The sequence below is a fragment of the Pseudopipra pipra genome, chromosome 13 (genome assembly GCF_036250125.1).
Source record: "Pseudopipra pipra isolate bDixPip1 chromosome 13, bDixPip1.hap1, whole genome shotgun sequence".
In the NCBI taxonomy this organism is placed as follows: Eukaryota; Metazoa; Chordata; class Aves; order Passeriformes; family Pipridae; genus Pseudopipra; species Pseudopipra pipra.
Window position 1 is genome coordinate 6,639,888 of NC_087561.1, and position 8,616 is coordinate 6,648,503.

Genomic DNA, 8,616 nt, shown 5'->3' on the forward strand with positions numbered 1-8,616 from the left:
TCATAAACCAGGAAAGAAAACAAATACTGTTCACTGCCAGGCTTCACATAGAATTACTGTTGCTACCAAATTAGGAATTCTAAATGCCTGATCCCTAATTGGCTACCAGAATCATTAACCTCTTTAGACATCAAGAACAATGAACCTTTGCATTGCTAGCAGATCTAATGCTAACAAATTACTACTTTAATCTCAATTTTGTTTACAGGTAAATCACTTTTCATCAGCAAAAACTGCTGTCTGAATCTGTTAAAAGTCATTGCAGAGATTAATGAGCTGATTGGTTGATAATTTGATTATGCTATTTCTAAATTTAACAGAGGACAAGTTTATTTTTGTTGGCTTGCATGTGAGTGTAACTCATTTGCTTGAAAAAATGCATAAGAACTCAGATGTGTTTAATTATATTCTACTTGGTGATTATTGCTAAGTCTGCCTGGAATCAAACTTGAATGGCCCTTTGCAAGCCATGTACGTGTTGCTGGTGTCTTCTCTCACTGCAACAGATTTGCTTCCTATAGGATGAAAAGTGAGTGCCCGAGGAACAAACATTAGTTTCAGAGCTGACAAGTGAATATAATGTCTCACCTACCTACACATGAGCGGAGAAACACTTAAAAATCCAGGCATCTGACAGTCACAGAGTTCTGTATGGAAGCAGTAAGGCATTCCTGCATTCTACTGTGTCATCACATCGCCCTTCCTGAAGCTGTACTAAGGGCCCTAAATTAAAGAGCAAACCTCGAAGAGACATTATTTCCTTCCATGAGCAAGTGGAGAAGTTGTGGGAATTGGGGTCGGAAGTAAACATAATCGTCATTCTGCTCCCTTCTGTGTCGGCACAGGGAGCTGGCTGGACATGAGGGAGGGAGCGTACTCCATCTGGCAGGGGCTGATGGCACACTCCCCGCTTGTGCAATGTTACAGCTCAGGGGAAATATGATTCAGAGGCTGCCTCTGAGTCACGACTGCTCCCTGAGCTCCTCTGAACGGGCATGGCCACGTTTTGTCCCATCCTGGAAGCACAGCACGGATCCAGCTCACCCTGAGCTCTGAGGTGTGTCAGCAAGCGTTGACTTTGTGAGGGGCACCAAAGCACTGGGCACTGCTTCCCTCTGCAATAATTAAACCAGATTAATATATATTAACGAAAAGGCAACCCCTCACTGCTAGTGACTTTAAACACTTGGTGTTGTCCAAGACGCCTGTATTGTCCTGCCACACATTTAAGATAATTCTTTACAGACCGATAAAATATATCCACCGCATGTTTGGGAAGGCGAGACGCTGATTCCCTGGAGCTCATGGCATTCCCGCAGCCCAGGGCAGTCCCTGGAGCTCACGGCATTCCCATAGCCCGGGGCAGCCCCTGGAGCTCACTGGAGCGCGCCGTCCGTCAGTCCCCCCCGAGTCCCGGGGCGCTCCCAGCGGGGCCGGCACAAAGCCACGTCCTCTGCACTCGCCAGAACGGAGGTGGCAACTCCGGACAGAGCTGCCCTAGGGCCGCGCCGCCGCCCAGGTGCCAGAGCCTGTCCCTGGGAGCGGGTGGCAGCGGAGAGAGCGGTGGCCGAGGGGATGATTTCTCACACTGGTGCCAGCGCTGTGGGAGGAGGGAGAAAGGCTAAGGAGCATCAAGGAGCTCCAGAAAGAGACTGGTGGAACCAAGCTCTGCCCTCCCTAAGATGGGAGCAGGAACGACCACCAGAGAAAACCCACAATCAGGAGCTTTTCCCCTTCTCAAATACATTGTCCCAGAGGCACTACCACAGTGATGACTGGCATTGGCTATGCTGGACATGAGGGAAGCTTCTGGTAGCTCCCCACAGAAGCCATCTCTGTAGCACCCCCACCCCCAGTTCCCCAAACCTTGCCACACAAACCCAATACATTCCACCCCTCGCCTCTGGAAATCTAAGAATTATCATTACAATGTACATTAATCACAAACTTCACTTAACATCAACAAAAAGAATTCTCTGCACCAAAATCAAAATAATATCACAATGCCAACAAAAACGGGCAATTTACAGAAAATCCTCCCCTTACCCCTTCACCTCAATTACAACCACCAAAATACTCCACAATCATTCCACTCTTCCTTCTCTAGTGTTGTTCATCCTTGTTTTTCCTGTTACTTTTCCCTTTATCCTTATCTTGAATTCTTCATGTCCCTGTTTGGCTGTCAAAAAGGACTTTTTTTTTGCCGGGGGAAGGGGGAATTAATCCCACCGCCTTGTGTTGCTACAGATTACTAAAAGTACTATAAACCCCATTGACACAGTGTATCAGCCCAGTCTTGCGGAGCAGTGACCAGCACAGTGCCTTCCCAGGCAGCTACACCTCCAGGACAGGCTCAGTTGTGCAAGTTAGAGCATCACCTCTTATCTCTGCCAGTGGGACCTGTAGCAGCATTGCTTGGAAACCTGACTCCCAACACCAAACAGCACAGGAAGTGGGCAATCAGCACCCAGCAGTGGTCTCATCTCCAAGCCATGTCAGTCTTTCTCTGAACACAGACTCAGATTTTTCTCACTCAAGCAGTGAGGATGGATTCTGTGAATCTTCTGTCAGAGCAGTCCTTCCTCAAAATGATGTGTGAACTCCTCAGGTCCTGACTGCAGTCTTGACTCACAGCAGCACAGGAAAGTCTGAAATGTACCAGAGTCCCTTAATTCTTTCATGTCTAATGGGACATCAGCAAGAAATGCAGAACAGTGGAGCAAATCTGGAGGGCAAAGAGTTGGTGGTGAAAACTGAATGTTCACTCTATATGCATTTCAAAATTTACCTAAGAGGAGTTTTAGGCTAGTTCAATGAACAGATAACCCACCATCACGCTTGTGTACCACAGCTTTTGGTCTAATTTCATCTGAAGGGAATTCAGTTTGTGCTCTCCAAGATTGCTACAGGTTACAAACCAAAGTAGGTGAGTAGAGACAAGTGAAAATTAATTTCAGAAGTTAACTTCTAATTCAAATGAAAACACTAATGTAGACATGTCATGACTGTACTCCTGGAATGAATCTTTCGGTTTTGATTCATCAAACTTGTGCACAAAGCTGAAAGTACTCAATTATGAACTGTCTAGAGGGCACTTACTTTAACTTCCGCTATTAATTTTTTAAAGTCAAAGAATTACAGACATGCTGGCTAATCCATACATAACACCTTTTGGTATATTTGATGTACTGCAAAGAAGGTAATAAGAAAGGTTTATTTGCACATAGCTTGGGAAAAATGCTTTTCCTTTATGGAAACAGTCTTGTCTGCTCATTACCACGAATAGTTGAAAACTGATACTAATTATACCACTTTTTATTTCCTGTTATATAAGTGGGTATCTTTTAATTTCTGTTCCACTCTGCCATTCTCCAAAGACAATCTGTGAAATTAGTGAATAAGAGTCTGGTTGCTTTAGTAGTTTCCCTGTCTTAATGACCTGGACATAAAGCCAAAAACTGTGTATCGCAAAAGAAACATTAATGTTTCTTTCACTAGCACAGTTGCATAATATTTCATGTAATCCCAAAGCTATATATCCCAAACAGCAACTATCCATTAATAGGAAAACAAACAGGCAGAATAATCTTACTATTCATTCATGATCCAGTGAGAAAACGTTGTGCAAATGTGAGCGCACGCCTTTGAAAAACAGCATTCTGTGGTTCTTTTCACTGCGTGGTGACACCATCCCCAACGACACAAAACAGTAAAGAAACCAAGTGTCTGAGTATTTTCTGTAGACAATTATGTGATAGGGTTAGATAGATGGTGAAAGCAGTAAAATGGAACAAGTAAACAACCAGATCCTCATTATCAGAGAGGTGCTGAGCACCCACAGCTCCCTCTAAATTAAACTGGGAACTCTTTAATATGTCTGCCTTTAATCTTTGTGCCTGAAAATCTTAAATTCAAATCTATACATTTTCATAAGTGAACATCACCATAATTGCTGTGAAGATTCCGGTATCTTATTTCGACACAGCAAGGAAGGCCTGGATGAGAAATAAGAGTCCATGTAGCTTCTGCCTGGAAGTGCACATGTAGGGGACTCTTGGCACACAGTGGATTCTACACAGCTGTAGGATTGAAGGAAGCCCTCAGGCTGGCTTTGCAATGATTTTTATATAACCCTTGACACCAAAATGCATGAAGTTCTTAGTCATTAACAGATTTTCTCTCTAAAAACATTCTTTTGAGAAAGGGAGGAATTACTATTTCCATTTAATGACTAAGGGATCGAAACAAGATAGATGAAGAGATTTGACCAAGGCTGTAAGGCAAACCTGCTGCAAACTGAAGCGACAGCTTAAAATTCCTCATCTGAGCCTTAAACAGACGGTATTACTGACCTCTGGATCTTGGCTAAGAAATGTCATAATAATTTCATTTTCTTATTCCACTGACATACAATGGATGGGGAAGTTTCCTTTTTTGCAGAATAACCTGGGATAACTGGTTAATTTAAAACCACTATTCTATTTGACTTTGTGAGCTACCTTTGCCTCTTGTAAAAACCACATATGACCACACTGTGAGAGCAAGACTGCAAAGAAGTTAATGAGAGCAGGCTACTTTGGAGGTGTAAAGAGACTTCTAGGAGAAGAGTTTGGGCCATAAATATACAGTATGAAGAATTACATTAATTTATTTTGCATAAACATTTAGAAATACATGATTAGTGAAAATGTAACGCATACAATTAAAAACTATGAACCTTACCTTGCACTCAACGTCCTTTGGTTGCTAAATACTTCTGAGCTATTTTTATTCTGAATTTTTACAAAGTTAATTTCTCTTGGTAATATGGAGTTCCTTCTCTTTTATGAACATGTCACAAGTAAGACTGAGTTAGGATTGTATTTTGCTACTCAATAAAACTGATTTGTTTTCTGTCATTTATTGGGTAATTACTCCCATAGGTGCAACTGAGGATGGGCATAATATAGGCTGTTGTAACTAGGAGAAATGAGTAATAAATCATGTGATATCACATCCAAAACTTCTTATATCTTACCTGAGTTAATAATATCACTCTTTGTGGAATTTCACGGACACTTACAGGAACCTATTCCTTGTCCCTCAGTCCTTCAGCAGCAGATGACATATTTGTCCCTCCATTTGGCTCAACAATACAACTACCAATCGCTTAATTGCTTTATATTACAGACATTGTAGCCGCTTGTGGAAACTGTAATGAAAGAAATGGTTTCAAATTTCTGGCCTCTTACAGTGCCTGCCTCATGCAGACACTTGGTAGGGTAGAAAGAGCAAATACATGAAACACAAAGCAAACATACCTCCAGCTCCAAGAACTACAGGTTCTTCAAGTCTGGTGAAGATCAAGAGACATGAAGAGGGGACCTTGATTTCCCTGTACAGTTGCTGAAAGACAGTGCACTAACAGTCAAAGGAGGCATTTCAGACTTGGTCTATGTGGAGTTCTGTAAGTAAAACTGAAGAATATAAAGCTGATAATATATAATAGCAGGGCACTGACTTTACATGGTGAATTCTGGCTATGTGCCAGACCAGTGGCCAGAGAAATAGTGACATAGAAACCTACAAAAGTTTGTGAAAGTTACAATCATTTGTGAGGAAAAAGATAGTAAAATTAGATGCTATTCCATACCTAGACAATTATTTCAGTAATGGAAGGAAATAATACATGAGTTACAAAAATAAAAAATCATTACTTCAGAAAATCAGTAACTTTGACTCAATAACTGCACCAAAGACTCTAAACAATATTTATTTGGAAAGAAAACAAATTAGCTATTCTTCCTGTAATGAGAGTTGAGAAGAAGTATGCAAATTATAGACTAGCTTGCAGTTTCCGGGAACTATTTTTTAATAGCCATATAGAAAAACATGAACAATTTAAGTTTTCAGGAAGTCTAAGCACTCCTTTCAAGCCAGGGAGTGCCCACTGGAAAAATCTGTTTCTATCAGCTCTGTCTTCGCAGCTCCCCATGGGTCTGATCATGCACATCCACCACCCCAAAACTCTGCATGACTGAATTATGCATGTGTTGCTTTCTCAACTCCACAGCAAAAACATTGCAAGTGCAATGCAAGAGCAAAGGACTTTAAAAGAGACCAGAGAACAGTGATACATTTCTTCCGGCAGACACAGCTTATTCATAGTTACTGTCAAGCAAGCCCAGAGGATGATGACTAAAAAAAAAACATAAACAAAAAAGAGAACCCAAGCCCTTTCTTTCAAATGGTTTCCTTTCTTCCTCCCACATGTATCCTTCAGCAACCAGCCAGAATAAGCATGCAATGAACACAGTTCACCTTGCTCTATACATTAAAACCACTTTAAATTTTCAGGTAAAAGTATAGAAGGAAACCTAAACAACATATGGAAATGCAGAAGCAGTCTCAGCCTCACCCAACTGACGGACCAGGTAGAAAAGAATGAAAAATAAAAGGAACACATCTTTAAAAAACAGTTTAATTCTACCAGGGGCTACCAACAATATAATGCAATATAATTGTAGAGTTAATGCATGACAACATTGCATGACAGAATCAATGTTAGTAGGGAGTTTAGTTGTGTATTTTTGTACCAACATGTCTTTAAAAACTAAATTTAATCTCAGTTTCCTAGAGTTTATAAACTTGTTTTGGAAATACTTACATTTCTGTAGTTGCAACTTATTCATTGTATTGCCATAACACTTTGGAGCTCTAATCACGGACAGGAATGTTAGATGCTGTAAAAACACAAAACAAAAAGAGTGCAGTTTAAACACATGGTGAGCAGGCAGTGAACAGATAGAGAAGTATGAAAAAATAATGAGGCATTAACAATCAATACAGCAAGTACAAGACTTGGCATGCCAGCTTCCAAACTGAGTTACTGGAGACTCTAAAAAATATCCTTTCCCATACCTGAGAGTCAGAATGAAAGAAAACATAGAGCTATTTATCCAAAAACAAAACAAGCGGGTGGTGTAAGCTGGTGTCAGGAATTGTTGAGAGTTGTCATCTCATAATGAATCATAGGTGAGGTAGCCAAAGAATGACCTTGAAAGCAAATCAAGAAAGTAAAGAGACGTGTGGTCAAAATTACTGGCTTGAGAAATGATCTTTGCAGTTGTGTTACGGGAAAAGGATTATTTTTACACTTGACATGACTGGTACACACAAACTCCTAACTCAAATGAAACGTACCTTTGGCAGGGTTATTAAGAGTGAGAAGGCACCAGGGACAGCATCAGCTGCCAACACCCTGCCCTGCCCTGTGGATTAAGTGCCCCACACAGCACGGGAACACGGCGTGGGTTCGGGGCGGTCATGAACTTGGACATTGTTCTCTGTGAGGACATCAGTGAGCTGGCAAAGGCAGGAATTAATTATGAGAGGAAGAAAGTGCTGGGGAGGTGGGCAAAGGGCTGGAAGTGGCTCCTGCCTTTGGAGTGGTGGGACAGCCACACACATGGTCTTAAGCTTTGCCAGGGGAGGTTTAGGTTGGATATTAGGAAGAAATTTTTTACAGAGAGAGTAATCAGACATTGGAATGGGCTGCCCGGGGAGGTGGTGGATTCACCATCCCTGGAGGTTTTTAAGATGAGACTGGATGTGGCATGCAGTGCCATAGTCTAGTAAGCATGGTGGTGGTGGACCAAGGGTTGGACTTTATCGTGAAGGTCTTTTCCAACCCAGCTGATTCTGTGATTCTATGTGATAATGCCAGGTGCTGCATTTCAGCAATACAATTAAATTTAGATGGAGCACAGAAATTTTTATGGCACACAAGTGCCCACTGACTGGGAAACAGAAGGATTTTGCTCCTCGCTCATCATATTTTGATCTCATCATCATCGTCATCATATTTTGATCTAAAATCCAGGGATTGTGTCAGTGGCCTGCTCGGATCTCAGATGCCGAGGATCACACAGCAGCGACGGGAGCAACACGGGTTGCTCGCTGTGCCCAACCCAACTGCGACTGGTAGCGGGCAACCCTGAACCCGTGACAGCTCTGCAGTGACACAGCAGTATATCTAAAAAATAAACAACCCACTGCACGTCAACAACACCGCCAGCGCAGGCGGTAGGGTGTGTGCGTGCCGTGAGGCCGCTGTGGGAGCTGTGAGGGTGCTGTGAGGAGCTGTGGGGGCTGTGAGGCGGCTGTGGGGGCCGTGAGAGTTGTGAGGGTCGTGAGGGCTGTGAGGAGCTGTGGGACCCCTGAGTGGGGATCCCCGGGCCGGACATGGCGGCCTGTGGAGGTCACGCGCTCCCACCGTTGCACCCGGCCCCAACGGCCGCCCGCGCGCTGGCGGGTTGTTTACTTTCTCCGCAGCGCGCGCCCACGCCCCCCTCCCTCCCTCCCTCCCCGCCTGCGCCCCGCCCCCGCCCCGCGCGCCCTCCCCGCCGGCCAATAGGAGCCGCCCCCGCCCCGCGCGCTCAGGGGGGCGGGCCCCGCCCAGGAGGAAATGGGAGAAGGGCAACGTCAGCCGGTATCGCTCGTCGGACGGGGCTGTGGCGCTGATTAGCTGCGCGAGCTGCCCGTCTCCCCGAGGCCCCGCCTTCCGCTTTGCTCGCGCCGCCGACTCCACAGCGCTGCCCGGCCCCACCTCCCCGCTCTGTGTGTGTGAGGCGCGGA

General features: G+C 44.0%; 1 protein-coding gene across 1 annotated transcript in view; it reads right to left on the minus strand.

Moving 5' to 3' along the window:
* NXT2 (nuclear transport factor 2 like export factor 2) overlaps positions 1 to 6,772 on the minus strand; it is a 54,470-nt gene extending 47,698 nt beyond the window's left edge. Inside the window, exons 1-3 of the mRNA XM_064669808.1 lie at positions 6,647 to 6,772; positions 5,301 to 5,385; positions 5,018 to 5,191 (exon numbers count right to left, since the gene is read on the minus strand). The gene's annotated coding sequence lies outside the window, so the exon portion shown is untranslated. The remainder of the gene's footprint in view (positions 1 to 5,017; positions 5,192 to 5,300; positions 5,386 to 6,646) is intronic.
* Positions 6,773 to 8,616: the final 1,844 nt, after the last annotated feature.